The sequence below is a fragment of the Macaca fascicularis genome, chromosome 14 (assembly GCF_037993035.2).
Source record: "Macaca fascicularis isolate 582-1 chromosome 14, T2T-MFA8v1.1".
Classification (NCBI taxonomy): domain Eukaryota; kingdom Metazoa; phylum Chordata; class Mammalia; order Primates; family Cercopithecidae; genus Macaca; species Macaca fascicularis.
In genome coordinates this window covers 20,119,508-20,135,045 of record NC_088388.1, presented here as the reverse complement: position 1 = coordinate 20,135,045, position 15,538 = coordinate 20,119,508, and the positions used below count along the sequence as shown (strand labels likewise).

The 15,538-nt window shown below is 46.2% G+C and overlaps 1 long non-coding RNA gene across 4 annotated transcripts in view; it reads right to left on the bottom strand.

The window, feature by feature from the left end:
* Positions 1-15,538, bottom strand: part of LOC123568784 (uncharacterized) — a 75,056-nt gene that overhangs the window by 44,002 nt on the left and 15,516 nt on the right. Inside the window, exons 4-6 of one of the 4 annotated variants that reach the window (XR_012423304.1) lie at positions 11,487-11,655; positions 4,103-4,335; positions 2,749-3,850 (exon numbers count right to left, since the gene is read on the bottom strand). This is a non-coding gene — a long non-coding RNA (uncharacterized lncRNA). Of the gene's footprint in view, positions 1-2,748; positions 3,851-4,102; positions 4,336-11,486; positions 11,656-15,538 lie in introns of those variants that run through there. The other 3 variants (XR_012423302.1, XR_006692325.2, XR_006692327.2) reach the window with 3 other exon arrangements.

Genomic DNA, 15,538 nt, shown 5'->3' with positions numbered 1-15,538 from the left:
CAACACCAAGGCCTCCCCCCGTACCCCATTCATACGCCTCAGAAGCTGACAATGACTGTTGGACTTTTCCAGTGAATACCATTTCCTGCAGCCTGAAAAGAAGACAGTATAATTATTTGGCAGCGAGAGGTGAGCATGGGTAAGGAGGGCGGAACTCTTCCACTCACACCCACCCCTCCTCCTCTCTCCTTTCCTTTTCCCCAGATTCTTTCTCCCCAGCCCTTCCCTCCTCCCACCTCCTGAATCTAGCCCAGGCCACCAAAATTTTTTCTGCATTTCAGTCCCTCCCCAGAAGACCTGTTCCCTAGCACTGGTTCATCGTTGTCTGCTCCACTGAGAAATAACCGGCTCCCAGAAAGTTTGAGAAATTGATTTGCAGAAAGAGGGCACCAAATCAGTTTAGAGGCAGGGTCTGTAGTCAGTAGAGTTGGCAAACGCCATTTCCCTGATCCACTGGGTATCTGAATACTTGTCATTGGCCCTTGAGAGCTCATCAACTGTGGATGTGTAATAAGCTTGTCCAGGACCAAAAGTGCCTCTTGCTGCTTAAATGTCTACCAAAAAGATTCCACTTGTCAAAGCACCTGCCTCCCTGCCTTGACTTATTTTACCCTCTGTCTCCTTTTTCTCACTTTCACACTGTTCTCCTCGTTGTCTCTTTTGCTGTGCCCTTCTCTCTCTCTGGTTCGATTTCTTTTTTCCAGGCCAAGCAAGAAACCAGAGACATGGTGATGGCAGTGGCCCCAAGGAGGAGCTTTAAACCTGAGCACCACTCACAGGGGGCAGACCACCCTCCCAGCACCAGTGCAAACGAATGTCGGCCCCCACCCAGGTCCTCAAGTGCTTTCCCAGTCATGCCCCAGCTGCCAGGTTTGTTCTCCAGGCCTACTACAGATGGGTTACCCTGACTCCACCCCCAACACCCTCCAATGATTAGAACCACTGACTCCTCCCTCCCTTGCCTGCCTCCATGGCAGGCCCCTGCAGAAACCAAACATAGTCACCTTAGACTCTGGCATACTGAGACCAGGGCTTGATCCTGGACCTCTTGCCTGCCTGGCAATTTATCATTTAATAAAAATATTGCTAAAGAATATTCATGTGTCTCAAATATGTGTATTGTTTCAGAATGTAGCATCAAATTACATCCCCCCTTCTTTCTCCCCTTTTTCCCCATTGTATCTTTTCTGGGATTACAATGACAAGGAGAGGCTGAGAATGAAGGTAAATTTGGGGAAAGTGCAACAATCTCCATTTCTCAGAAGAAAACGACAATAAACTGTGCTATACACTTAAGGGCAAGGTGTTTGGGAGTGTAGATGTCCCTGTTCCCACCAGCTAAGAAGATGGACCAGCCTGGCCTACATAGTGAGACCTCGTCTCTACTAAAAGTACAAAAATTAGCCGGGCGTGGTGGTGCACACCTGTAGTCCCCACTATTCAGGAGGCTGAGGCAGGAGAATCGCTTGAACCCAGGAGGCGGAGGTTGCAGTGAGCCGAGATTGTGCCACTGCACTCCAGCCTGGGTGACAAGAGCGAAACTCCGTCTTTAAAAAAAAAAGAAAAGAAAAAATGTGTTTCCCTGGGCACAGGACATTGCACCGGATTGGGGAGCATTTTCCCTACTCTGTTAGGACATTATGTAAAAAAGACTGAGGGTTCTCTGTGTTATTTATAATAAAAGGCCAAAAATAGTTACATTTGAGTTGATTCATGTAGTGAACTATTGTGTAGCTGTTAAAAGGCATTTGAAGACTTTTTTCATGACAGAAGGCAAAAGGCATATTCCAAAACTGTATGTGCAGTATGTTCGTAATTTTATAAAGTACACGTATAGGAACTTTGCAGAAAGATAGACACCCAAATTGCCAGAAGTTGGAATTCTAGCTGATTTTTATTTTATCATTTTTTTTTCCACAATGAACATTATTATCATGAGAAAAAAGAAATCCCATACTGTAAAAGTTATTGGGTCGTCCCTGCTGGAAATGAAGAAGGAATCACAGCTGCTCTGGTAAGGGAGCTGTTAGGGCCAGTGCTCTCTGACACTGACAGCTTAGGCCAGCGGAGGTGGAAGGCCTTCATGGGAGCCAGATCCTATAATCCTGCCAACCGTAAGGAGGAGACAGATTTAGATCTGGTGGAGGACAAGGCAGTCTGTTCCTCCCTCACCACCTCCCACTCACTTTTCCTTTCTCTTACACCTTCTTTGTGCTGTAGTGACAAGCACTCTGCTCTCAAGGGCAGAAGACCTGGGTCCACATCTTGACCCTCGCACTCCCTAGATAGGTGGCTGGATGAATTTTTCAGTCCTACCAAACCTTACCCCGTTCACCTACAAGACACAAGAGCAGAAGCCTCAAATTGATCACGAGGAGCTCAGTCGTACCTCAGGGACTTTGCAATTTTTTTTTAACACGCCCACATCTTCTTAGCAGCAATTCTTTACCCTCTTTCCAGAATGTCATTCCCCCAGATTTCATATGGTTAGTTCCTTCTTGTCATTTGGGTCTCAGAGTGGTGCCTCCTCAAGGAGTTCCTCACTCCCCTCAGTCCCTCTCCATACATTTTTTATTTTTGCTGAGCACTGATCCCTAACTAAGATTATCTTACATATTCGCTAGCTTGCTTCTTGTCTCTTGGAAATTAAATTCTTTGGGAGCAGGAATCTTGCCTGCCTTGAGCACCATTGTATCTCCGTTACCTAAAACACTGTCTATCGCTAATTAAACGAGTCAAGTACCGTGCAATACATTTTCACCATGTTTTCTTATTTAATCTTCCCAAGAACCTCGTGTGGTTTACATATGAGAGAAAGGTTAAGAACAGAGAGGTGAAGTACAATGAGTAAGTGGCAGAACCAGAATTAGCACTCACTCTGAAACACTTTCCACTTTGCTACCCCTCCCTCCCACGCAGCTGAAGGCTGTTTTGGAGAGGGCTGGGACGGTTCAAGGGCAGGGAACATTAAGAGCCAAATTTCTGAGTCTGGAAAGTTCAAAATAGGAAAAAGACAGAACTGGGTTATGGTCATGGGAAATAGAGGGAGAAAAAGGGCTGGAAAGAGCTGGAGAAGCTTGCTTGGAGTTTAGGATCTCGAGACCATTTTATAAGTATCTGAGTGACACACACTTCCTTTCATTCATTCCGTAAACAGACATTGAACACTTCCTATGGGTTTTAAGTGGTTCGGAACTTCCCTGGAAGGGGTAGCCCCCGTCCTTAAGTAAACACCTACTGTGTGCTCCATGTGGCTCAGGACACATCTAGGCTGGGAGATCGTTGCCCTTGTCCTGCCGGTGCCTGGGGTACTGCCTCGAGCCAACTGGGTGTCTGCTTAGCAGGGGTTACCTGCCCCGAGCAGAGACAGATGGGAGATTTCAGTCATCATTAAGGTTTATTGACCAGCAAGGCTGGAATTTCCCAGAGAGAGGAATTAATCTCTCTGCCGACTGAGAGCAGACATCCTGCTGGGAGTAGTTACATAAATTCTGTTGCTCAAATTAATTAGGATTGTGATTCATTTGTTTAATGAGGAAGAATCTGATGACGGCAAGAGCCAAGCCAGCCTGGCCTTTCAGAGCCCAGCCAATCCCAGGTGACACTGTGGCAGGTGGGAGGACCCGGTGGCTGGAGCAGGGTTCTGCCATGGGCAGAAGAACCCTGCCAATCAGTAAGAGGAACAAACTGAGGCAGGCAAAGGCAGCCAATCAGAATTCAGTGCTAGCTTAGAAGTGGGTCCCAGGCTTTGGAGTCTCCCGAAGCTCGTGTCTGTGTGGTCTCTCAGTTCCCAAGCATGAAAGGATCTCTCAGCTTCATTCAGAGTCTTACACCCTCCTCTTTTTCCAAGCTGTGAGAGAAAAACTTCTGACCCGAGATCACCTCAGCAGCACTCCCAGGACCCATCCAGCCATTTCCCCCATCCCCAAAGTTTGCAGGAGGAAGTGTTATTTCACTAAAGCAAAAACCTGTTGCCTGAAGCATTTAGAAATATTCTTCTCTTTCTCCTACCTCTATTTACAAAGTGACCCCTCCCTTCTACCCAAAATGCCCTGCCTGTTCAAGGTAAGCCCCAAATCCCACCAGCATCACTTCACTCTACCTGTGTGGCCCCTGCTGGCCTGGATCTTAGCTTCCTTAAGACTTGGGTCTCAGCTGCGGTAATACTGGTGAGAGACAGGATGGTTGCTGGATGAGGGTAGCCACGGTGGGGAGGGAGAGATGCAGAAACTCCACACAGCCCCAGGGGTCATGATTCATATCATAGTGTATGTGATGGTGCCCTCTGGGATAGAACAGAAAAGGTGCTTCCTGAAGGTGTGTTTCCTGGTGACCCTGAAGAAAAGAGGCCAGAGTCAGCAAATGTTTGGGAAGCCAGAAGGATTTGGTGATGGACTAGATGTTGAGGAAGAAGAAAGGAGAATAATGCAAATTTGGGGACTTATGAATTCACACCAACATCTGCAGAAGGCCCCAGGGAGCCTTGTTTTCTTTCAAGGCTCCCCCACCTGTTATTGTGACAGACCAGACTGGTGTACCTTGATAAATCATGAGTTGGACACAACAGGACCTGTGATGAAGCAGGAGTATTGTCAAGGGCGGGTGCTTGGCTGCTCCAAGGACTTCGTCTTCTCTGCAAACCGGGCTGAGAAGCTTCACCCGGAACCCGGGTCAGTTGTGCCTCAGTTAGAGAATGTGTAGCCACAAAGGGCCACTGGTCTGGGAACCAAAAGTCTAAAATGGAGTGAGCTAGGACAGATCTTGTCAACTCTCTGGGCCTCACTTTCCTCGTCCTTGAAAGGTGTCTACGGTCTGCCCTGAGGAGAATAGAGCTTCTGCTCTTGCTCCCTATAGATGATCCCCCGTCAGCTGCTAGAGAGATCTTTTGTAAATCTAAGTCAGACCTTGTTACTTCCTATATTTTAAATCCCTCTAAAGCCTTTTCAACACATTCAGAATTTCTAAAAAACACAAAAAAGAGAAACTAATCCTTGGCTAAGGAGGCCCATGTGATTTAGCCCCTGCCTGACTCTCAGCTCCGCTCCTCCGCAGCACCCGTCCCTCACCCTACTCTGCCCACGCCAGCACTCCTTCTGATCCTTGAATCCAAGCCCACTCAAATCATAAGGCCTTTGCACTGACTGGTCTCTGTCCCTGGGGCATCTTTCCCCAGCTCTTTACATGGGTGGAAACTTAATTCTTTCACTGCTTAAATGTCACCTTCTTGGACAGACTTTCCCCAACTAATCTAAAGTAGCCCAGGCTCCATCCATTACCCTAATTTTTCACTGTAACACTTTTTACTACCCTTCTTTTATTGGTTTGTTGTCTACCTTCCTCACCTGGAATTTAAGGTCCACGAGCCCAAGGGCCTTCCCCATGGCATCAGTCAGGGTCCAGCCAAGAGAACAGGAACTGCACTAGATATTTCAGAGGTGTCATTTAATAAAAGGAGTTAGTTTAAATAAAACATATTAGAGGAAGAAGAAAAATCTAAAAGCGAACACTGAAGTAAGACAGAGGTAATAACCACAAGAAGTAGTGTGTGTTGTCAGAATATATGTGCTGAGGCTGGGCACGGTGGCTCACACCTGTAGTCCCAGCACTTTAGGAGGCTGATGCAGGAGGATTGCTTCAGGTCAGGAGTTCAAGACCAGCCTAACCAACATAGCAAAACCCCATCTGTACTAAAAATACAAAAATTAACCGAATGTGGTGGTGGGTGCCTGTAATCCCAGCTACTTGGGAGGCTGGCAAGAGAATCATTTGAACCCAGGATGTAAAGGTTGCAGTGAGCCGAGATTGTGCCACTGCTCTCCAGCCTGGGCAACAGAGTGAGACTCCATCTCAAAAAAACAAAGGTGGGATTTGGAGCAGAGATACAACAGCAGAATGCCTAGTATACCTGTCTTGTAGAGTTCCTTAGCGCCATGCTGGAAGAGTGCTTGGCCTCTAGTAGACGATCAAATATTTGTTGAATGGATGGATGAAAAATGAACCATGCACCTTATACAGTGTTAGTAGCTAGGGGTGCAGAAATGAAACACACACTCTAACCTCAAGTGGCCCACACTCTAGTAAGAGAAACGGGCATTGTTTATGGTTCAGAATAAGTGTAACAAGAGAAGTACCTGCAGTGTACTTTGGAAGCACAGAAGAGAGACTCGTGATGGCCAAGGACAAAGAGGAATTAGTGAGACACAGAGGGAAGCTGAGGGTCAAAGGTGTGAGGTTGCAGAGCACATTAGGGCTGGGAACAGTTCATACAAAGTCAGAGAGCTTGGAGAGAGTATGACTCAAGTAGTTCATGACAGTGGAGCATCCATAGGACATCAGGGAGAGCTGAGCCTGGGAAGCTCAAGTCCAGCTCATGAAGGCCTCATATGTCATGCTCAAGGTCAAGGAGCACTGGCCAGGGTTTGACCTCAAGACAAAGGAGCACCGGCCAAAGTTTATGAGCAGGACAGCACATGATCAGAGAGTAACATGATCAGATCTGAGGAGTATGAGTTTGCAGGGAGAAGAACGAAGACTGGAGCCCAGTTAGAAAGTTGTTAGAATAGTCCTGGGTAAAAAGGATGCTGCCTGAGTCCATTCCTGCTGCTATAAACAAAATACTTTAGACCGGATAATTTGCAAATTACAGAAATGCATTTCTCACAGTTCCGGAGGTCAAGGTGTCAGTAGATTTGGTGTCTGGTGAGGGCTTGCTCTCTCCTTCCAAGAAGACACCTTGTTCCTATACCCTCCAAAGGGGATGAACCCTATGTCCTCGCATGGCAAAAGGATGAGAAGGGCCAGGCAGCTCTCTGAAGCCTCTTTTTTTGAGATGGAGTTTTGCTCGTGGTGCCCAGGCTGGAGTGCAATGGCACGATCTCAGCTCACTGCAACCTCCGCATCCTAGGTTCAAGGGATTCTCCTGCCTCAGCCTCCCGAGTAGCTAGGATTACAGGTGCCTGCCACCATGCCCAGCTAATTTTTGTATTTTGAGTAGAGACAGGGTTTCACCATGTTGGCCAGGCTGGTCTTGAACTCTTGACCTCAGGTGATCCACCCTTCTCAGCCTCCCAAAGTGCTGAGATTACAGGCGTGAGCCACCGTGCCCAGCCTCTGAAGCCTCTTTCACAAGAGCATTAATCCCATTCCCAAGGGCAGAACCCTCATGACTTAATCAGTTCCCAAAAGGCCACACCTGTTAATACCACCACAATGGGGATTAAGTTTCAATGTGAATTTGGAGGGACACAAACATTCAAGCCTTAACAGATAGGTACTCATCTAATTGTATACTTTCCATGGATGTAGTTTGCTATTCGTAGTTTATACCTCAATAAAGTTGGATTAAAACAAGAAATAAATGGTGGGAATCTGAGCAGAGGCTGTGAGGGCTGAGGACCAAAGGAGGGGAAGGAAGAACTGCTGAGGAGCTGGGATCACTCAGCCTGTAAACTGTCACGGGATAACCCAGGCTGTGGTGCCTGAGAGTCAGCCAGGTCGTTGCATCGTCCCCTCACAAACATGTAAGACTTCAGAGTTGGAAAGGGCCTTCAGAGAATACATCAGTGTCCCAAGAGGAAACAAAACTCTGCTCAAATAGTTCGAGTGGAGAGACTTTACTGAGGAGGTACTATTTACATAAGGCTGGATTAAAGAAACCAAGAAGAATGTTGAGAAACCCAGAGACTGCAAACTGCTGTGTATTAGTGTGTTCTCGCATTGCTATAAAGAAATACCTGAGACTGGGTTATTTATAAAGAAAAGAGGCCCGGGCATTGTGGCTCATGCCTGTAATCCCAGCACTTTGAGAGGCCGAGGCAGGCATATCACTTGAGGTCAGGAGTTCGAGACCAGCCTGGCCAACGTGGTGAAACCCTGTCTCTACTAAAAATACAAAAATTAGCCTGGCGTGGTGGGGGGCACCTGTAATCCCAGCTCCTCGGGAGGCTGAGGTGGGAGAATTGCTTGAACCCGGGAGGTGGAGTTTGCAATGAGCCGAGAACATGCCACTGCACTCCAGCCTGGGCCACAAAGCAAGACTCTGTCTCAAAAAAAAGAGGTTTCGTTGGCTCACAGTTCTGCAGGCTGTACAGGAAGCATGGCACCATCTGCTTCTGGGGAGACCTCAGGGAACTTATAATCATGGCAGAAGGCAAAGCCAGAGCAGATGTTCACATGGCCAGAGCAGGAGGAAGAGAGGGTGGAGGTGCTACACACTTTTAAACAACCATATCTCGTAAGAACCCTATCATGAGAACAGCACTAGGGGAATGGTGCTTAAGCATTAAAACTGCCCCCATGATCCAATTACCTCCCACCAGGCCCCACCTCCAACATTGGGGATTATAATTCCACATGAGATTTGGGCAGGGACACAGATCCAAACCATATCATGCTGGAAACCACCCATGGGCCTAAAGGAGGTTACTGGATCCCACTGAGACCTGGAGCAGTGGGAAGGACTGCTGGGCAGAAGCTATAACCGGGCAGAAGGGCACTGGCCAAACCCTGCATCAAAGCAGAGAGGTAGCAGGGAAGAAATACTCCACCCTCTCTTCTCCCACCCTCCAGCCTCCTGCCTGTGTCTCCCAGTAGCCAAATCACACTGGAGCCAATAGGCATAGGAACCCATTGATTCATTCCACAGGGATCAGCCTTCTGAGGCACAGAGCAATGCTAAGAAGGAGAGACAATGAACTGAAGAGGACAAGTGGAGAACAACAGCATCATGCACCGCAATTTCCACCCTGTTGTTTTTCCCCAGAAGAAGCCTCAGAGAGTGGAGGCAACCTGCCAAAGCACATGTAGCAAGTTAGGACAGGGCCCTTAGCTCCTCTTCCTTGGGGCCCAGGCTCCTTGCACACTGGGCCTGCACTGAGGCAGCCAGGTAGGATGCCCCATTGTCTTGGAGCTGCAGCTGCAGGTCCCAATTAGCCAGAGGGAGGCAGCTGAGCAAGGGCAGCAGTGGGCAGGGCCAGGAAAGATGGACATCCAAGGGCTGGCCACGCACCCTCAATGTCAGGAAGGTAATAGACACTTGCTTCCTTGTCTCATGATTTGCTACCTGCCCCCTGGTCCCCATTTCCTCTCTTGAGCCCTCCCTAGACCTGGGGATAGGAACTCAGACCTAGGATTGGCAGGAACAAGGGGAGGAGACTCTGCTTCCCTGGTAGCCAGCCCTGCTCATCGATTCCCTAGAGCTGCTCACTGATCCAGCACAAGATGGTTTAATTGAAGTCATTACAATAAATGGTGCAGAAAAGCAACACCCTTTGTCTGCCAGGAGCCTCAGAGAAATGGGAGAGGGAGCTGGGAAACCCAGCAGCAGCAACTGCAGTTAGACGATGACCCAAAGGGATGAGACTAAAGCGTCACAGAGTCCTGAGTTTGAAGCCTGACCGGTGACTTACAAGTTACGTGACCTTAGTCAAGTCCCTTTATCTTCCCGAGCTTCTATGCCCTAGCCTAGGAAAATGGGAATATTGTAACCTGTCCTCCCAGGCCCTGCATGACCCTGGGCCCTGCCTGAATCTCCAGCTCCATCTCCCACCACCTCTTACCTCTCCTATCACTCTGTGGTTACCCAGGTGAGTTGCTGTTCCCTGCCAGTCCTCATATTTCACTCACGTGGATCTCTCCCCTGAAATACCCTTCTCATTCCTTCCTTGAGTAATTCCTACCACCTTTCAAGATTCAGATCGAGAGTCACCTCCTCCAGGAATACTCTCTATGCCCAGCCCTCCTTCCCCTGAGTGCCTCTAGCACACCCCAACTGTGACACCCATTTGGCATTTGACGCTCCCTCTCGTGCACAGCAGTCTTTCTCTCTCCCTATGGCTTACCTTCTCATGGAGATAAATGTGGGAGCTGTGTCTTCTCTTTCTCATCTTCACATGCCTAATACATGCCTAACATTACAATTGTGTTGGAGTTGGGGGTACTGAGGGGCAGAGATTCAGAGCCCAGAGGTGGGCACAGCCAGGATGCAGCCGGCACTGGTAGATAATAACTCCCATGTAGCCACAAAGCTCCCTTCCCAAATAGTTAGGATGGTACATCCACCATATGTTCTTGTCTTCAGCATGGAACACAGCCTCCTCTGTGCCCAGGACCAGCTGGCTCTCTGCTCGGCTCCATAAACTAATATCTTATTCAGTATCAGAGGACAGAGGATCCAAGTTGTGAAATCATAAAATGTCAGCACCAAACATTCTAATGTAGCAAAAGTGATGTCTCAGTACCTCCAGTATACATCATAAGAAGCCTCATCACTTCCACTTGTGTCTCTTGGGATGCTCTCTTTCAGAATCCAGGTGCCCTACCACGACAAGCCCAAGCCACGTGGAGGAGCCATGTCTAGGGACTCTAGTTAACACTCTCAGCTGAGTTCTCAGCTGACAGTCAGCATCAACTGCCAGCCACCTCTGCCTAAAAATGGGCCATCTTGGGCATCCGGCCCAGTCAAGCCTTCAGATGAGTCCAGTCCCAACCACTATCTCACACAACCACACGAGAGACACCAAGAACTCCCAGTGGAGTCCAGTCAGCCCATGGAACTCTAAGAGATAATAAATTATTGTTTTACAGTACTAAAACAATGTTTAAAGAAATGTAATCGCAATGTCATCTTACTTATGAGAAGCAGAAGCTCAGAAATGCCACATGGCATTATCTTAGGCATTATTATGAAACTATCCAAGGTCATACAATAAGTTAGAGGCAGAGTACAGGGCAGCTAACTGTTGTCACCCATCATCAGCCTCAGAGATGATGAAGGGAAGTGAGCTCTCTAGGGTAGGAGTAGAGGGGGAGAGAAGGAAGCTAAATTGTGTAGGAAACATCCCAAGTTAATTCTGTTTAAGAAGAAACTGTTTCAAATGTATATGTATTTTTTTAATTTTAAAAGAGTGTCTTATGACTTCTCAGAATTTACAGAGTTAGTGGTTCTATATTTCAGCCTTGAGTTCATTGTTTTTTCTTCCCTCTTGAGATAATTAGCCCTCAGCTTACCTGAGTACATTTTTCATGTCAGGAAGACAATGGCTTCAAAGGAAGGGAAAGGGCAGCCCTACGGGAGGCCCAGAAAAGAAGGCCAGGTGACAAAAGCAAAGCCTCCTCGGGAAACATTCACATTTCCTGAATGATCTGTCATCAAAAATGCATGTGCAAGCAGGAGGGCAACTAACAGAGTCAGGGCAAATGAAGCCAGGCTGGCCCCTGCACCCAACCATGCTGGGAGGACTTTGATCTGAAAAACATCCATACCCAGGACAAAAGCAACTCTCCTTCCCCAAGTCACTGCCATCTATTTGGCAAAACCATAAGTCCAAAGGAAAATCTTGGATTTGGCTTTTTTTTTCAGGCCCCTAAATTTAAGCAACATTAATTTTTTAAAGGCCTGTCCTGCTCTCTATACTGCAATGGAAGATTCAGGTGAGCAGCATTTCATGGTAAGATTAGAACCAAGCCATTCTGTTCTTAATTCTTACCTGGGAGTTGATGTGAAAAGGTGTTGGATTCACAGGTGGACAGTCCTGGGACTGGGCCCAGTATTCCCTTGTTGTTTGTTCTGGAGCATTGCTGTGAGAAGCCATCATTTTTTGTTTATGTCCCTGGGGCTTTATTTATTTCACCTTGTGTTTAATCTTCCCAGCAACCCTATGAAGGAAGTATATTACCTCATTTCAAGGATAAGGAAATTAAGTCTCAAAAAGAAACACACACTCCGAATAACAGAGATTGGATTCAAACCTTGGCCTGCCCAATTCCAGAGATCTGTTCTAATATGGTTTTGCTGTGTCCCCACCCAAATCTCATCTTGAATTCCCCCTTGTTGTGGGAGGGATATAGTGGAAGGTCATTGAATCACGGGGGCAGGTCTTTCCCAGGCTGTTCTGATGATAGTGAATAAGTATCATGAGCTCTGATGGTTTTAAAAAGGGGAGTTTCCCTGCACAAGCTCTTCTTTTCTTGTCTGCTGCCATGTGAGATGTGCCTTTCACCTTCCACCACAATTGTGAGGCTTCCCCAGCCACGTGGAACTGTAAGTCCATTAAACCTCTTTCTTTTGTAAATTGCTCAGTCTTTCGTATGTCTTGATCAGCAGCATGAAAACAGACTAAAACATACTCTTCCCTGTATACTGCTTCTATCAGTTTCATACTGCCATAACAATGCTGTGAAATAAATAATCACAAAACCTCAGTGGTATAGAATAGTAAGGCTTTATTGCTCATAGGTCTGGGATGGTTGGCTAGGTGGTTCTGCTGATCATGGCTGGGCTCACTAACATGCTTAGGTCTTGATTGGCATCGACTGACCTAGGCTGGCCTCAACTGGGACCGCTAGGATGACTCAGCTCTGCTCCAAGAGTCTCTAATCCTAGCCCAAGCATGTTCTCATGGCAATGGCACAGGTATAAGAGAGAAGGCAAACATGATTGGTTGCGCAAATATTTTTCAAGCTTTTGCTTACATCACATTTGCTGTTATTATCCTATTGGCCAGAGCAAGTTATATTGCTGAGCCCAGAATCAGAAAAGGACATTGCAGATGAATGGCAAAAGGTGTGGGTACAGGGAAGGGTAGAGAATTGGAAAGAGTTTTGCAATCTACTACATGATCTTGGGTAAGTTACAGTCCCCTCTCAGAGCCTCTGCTCCTGCATTTTTTTAATAGGATGGTATCTACTTTGTAGGGCAGCTGAGATCATTAAATAAGATAAGCTGTGTAAACACTAGCAAATTGAGAAGTACCCTTTCTACTGATGTATTTCAAGTGTACAAGCCTGGGGGTGTTTGCACACATTAACAGAGATACATGAAAACCTCAGTGTCTGTTTCCAGAGGCCAGAGGATTGTACCCAAGTCTCAGAGGTGAGATGAGCCAATCACTGAGATGATAAACAAGAATTGTAGAAAGAGAATAAATCAAGGAAGAAAACAATAAGTAAATGATGTAATTAAAGTTACTCTTGAAGAACCTATCAAGGAGAGAATGAGTCAGCGGCAAGTTGAAGCGATGAATCAGGCACAATGTCATGTTTCTAGAATTCTTGTCTATTTCAAGAAAGCCTGATGTCCCAGTTAAAAGAGCACCTTGAGCCTGTAGCAACAACATCTGGAAGGAAACACTCTTGTAATTTTAATTTCTCCTGGGCGCCACCACTAACAACAGGAGCCGCAGCCAGGTAGCACAGAGTAGGCACTCCGTAAGATCTCTCGTGGGAGGAGTTGAAAACTACAGCATTACCTCAAATGTATTCAAGGGGATTTTATTTTATTTATTTTTATTTTTTGCTGGATTTTAAACATTGTTTTTATGGGTATGATGTAACTGAAAATATAACCACCATAACATACTTAAACCAAAAAACAAGTATTCAAACCACAGGTCTTATGTCAATTCACATCAGTCTTTTTTATTTTTTATTTTTTTTAGAAACAGGATCTCGCTATGTTGCTCAGGCTGGTCTCGAACTCCTGGGCTTCAGGGATTCTCCTGCCTCAATCACAGCCTCCAAAGTCGCTGAGATTACAGGTGCTCACCACCGTGCCAGCCAGTTCAGTTTTTGAGGTAAAAACAAGTGCAATCAAAAAGAAAAACACTGACAAATGTGTTAGAGTGGAGCATATTCCAAATAAGAATCACAAGCCTAGAAGATGGACTTCTGGAGAGTTCAGAGACTTACAGGCTAAAGATGACAGGCCTCGAAGTGAGCCTGACCCAATGTGTACAGAGGCTGGATTTGGTCAGGCAGTTTCTTGGGACTCAAAAAAGAGTAGAATCAAACCAGAAACAAAAGAACAAAATTTCCAGAAGTGCTGGGGTCTTGGGTATGCAGACTGATCAGACCTGAGTGCTGTTGCCCAGTTCTGGGCCTTCTTTTCCTCCTCCAGCTTTATTGAGGTGTAACTGACAAAAATTATATATACTTAAGGTGAACAATGTGATTTTTGATATGTGTATATATTGCAAAATGTTCACCACACTCAAGCCGATTATCTAACATATCCATCACCTCACATAGTTCCTTTTTTTTTTTTTTTTTTTTCTTTAAGACAGGGTCGCACTGTGTCGTCCAGGCTGGAATGCAATGATGTGATCTTGACTCACTGCAACCTCAGCCTCCTGGCTAAAGCAATCCTCTTGCCTCAGCCTCCCGAGTAGCTGGGACTACAGGGACATACCACCACATCTGGCTAATTTTTTGTACTTTTAGTAGAGGCAGAGTTTTGCCGTATTGCCCAGGCTGGTCTCAAAATCCTGGGTTCAAGTGATCCACCCACCTCGGCCTCCCAAAGTCTATTTTTTTCTTTCTTTTTTTTTTTTTTTGGTGAGAACAATTAAGATTTACTCCCAGCAAATTTCAAATACACAATGCACTATTGTTAATTATAGTCACCATTACATCTCCCGAACTTATTCTGCATATCTGGAACTTTGTACCCATAGATCAACCTGTTCCCATATCCACCACCCTCCAGCCCCTGGCAACCACCATTCTACTCTCTGCTCCTAAGCGTCTACTTTTTTTATATTCCACATATTAGTGAGATCGTGCAGTATTTGTTTAAGGAGATTTTAAATTATTTTTGCAAAGGAATTTCCTGTGCAATATGCTATTTGACTGCCACAACGGGGCTGTGAATTCAGTGCAGGACAATGTGAATCACTCTACAGACGAGAACTGGGGCTCATACGGTCCTCCTGTTAGCAGCAAGACACAGGTCAAAAGACAAGCCTCTTAGGCTCTCTTATCTGAACTAACAGAGAACTGTATTCCAACTATTGGTAACCTCATTCAGATTATTTTACACTCTGTAAGAAATAACACTGAACGCTTATTGAGCGCTTACTTTATAAGCATAGTAGCTCATTTAATCCTCGTCACAAACTGAGAAATTGATCCATGTGGGTTCCTTCCATGTCACAGATAAGGGGAAATTGGAGCTCAGAGATTTAAGCCACCTGCCAGAGGTCACATGACCCACAAAAGGTGAGCCAGGGTTCACACTCAGGTCTGCATGACCCCACACACCAAGCTCAACACTGCCGTTATGGATAAACTTGCCCCCCCTCCCACACACACACACACAGTTTTGCCCAGTTACTCAGAAAACACATTTTCTCACCTATATTTTGCACTTCACTTTGCCTGCCCAGCCACTGCCTCTAACTGACACAACTCAAGGCACAGGGGCAAGCGATATTGGCTCAGGAAACCTGAGCTGCGACCCTGAGCTGCTGACAGAATGTCTGATATTTACAGCAACTTAGAGGCAAGCACCAGGAAAAGTGTGTTCTGGACTATTGCAGATGTCCTCAGGGAGAGAGAAAACATCTCTATGAAAAATCGTGTGGGATGCTTAACTGATGGAACATCAAATGTGAAAAGACAGTTCAATGGGTTTGCATCCTGGTTAAAAAATAATAGTAAAAGGATGACCCAATCAACCTCTGTGGATAACATTCTTCAAACTTTTAGGATATAGCCACAGGAGAAGAACCATCACTAACTGAATTTATAAATTGCCGCCCTG